At 56.2% G+C, this 883-nt stretch overlaps 1 pseudogene; it reads right to left on the bottom strand.

Moving 5' to 3' along the window:
• Positions 1-4: 4 nt before the first annotated feature.
• Positions 5-883, bottom strand: part of LOC102198528 (single-stranded DNA-binding protein 3 pseudogene) — a 1,037-nt pseudogene continuing 158 nt past the window's right edge.

The raw sequence follows: 883 nt of genomic DNA on the forward strand, positions 1-883 counted from the left end.
AAGAGTAGTTCTCACTCTGAAAGGAGTGGAGGAAGTTTCCACTCAGCTCCCCGTCATCCCTCGGGGTCCCGGGAGGATTGGTAATGCCACTTAAATTGTTTGGGGAATTCTTGTTCATTCCATCCATATCACCAGAACCTAGTGATCCATTCATGTGGTGTGGTTCCATCCCAGCCATGGCTCCCAGGGGTCCATCAGAGCCTGGGCCCATAGGGAAATTAATTCGGGTGCCAGGTCCAGTGTTGATCATGGTGTATAAATTGTCACCAGAGTTGTTTGAGTCTGCGGGCCTGGGCATGATGGGAGTGCCAGGAGGCCCTCCACCTCCAGATGCCCCCCCGTATACACCAGGAGAGGGTGATGAGTAAGGCATAGAGTTGGCATTGTTGGGATTGGGCCATGGCCGACCCGTTCCTGGGCCCATGTTCACTCCTGGCATGCCAGGACCCATGGTGTTGTGTGGAGGCCTCATCCCACCACCAAAGTTCTGAGGGCCAGGCCCCATAGGCCCCATTCCTCGAGGGCCACTCATTCTCTGCATTGGCCCCAAGTTAGGATGACCTTGTGGCCGTGTGGAGTCCATGTTGGGCAGCATGGGATGAGGACCTGGTCCTCCGCCAGGTGGCTGGCTGGCCATCCGGATGGGTGGACCTCTTGGGCCTCCAGCAAAGTGAGGCGACATGAAAGACTGGAAAAAGGCAGGTGGCATTGGGCCCCCTGGCATGCCATCACCAGGGGGCATCCCTCCCATCACGGGGCTGAGAGCTGCTGCTGCACTATAATCATGGAAAGCTTTTGCTTCGCTGGAGTGGTCACGTGTCTCTCTCCTCTCTGGTGCAGCACAATACAAGTCCCAGAAAACACACCACCATGAATGTAGGAA

This window comes from Pundamilia nyererei, unplaced genomic scaffold (assembly GCF_000239375.1).
Source record: "Pundamilia nyererei isolate P.nyererei 1_Seehausen unplaced genomic scaffold, PunNye1.0 scaffold02643, whole genome shotgun sequence".
Taxonomy (NCBI): Eukaryota; Metazoa; Chordata; class Actinopteri; order Cichliformes; family Cichlidae; genus Pundamilia; species Pundamilia nyererei.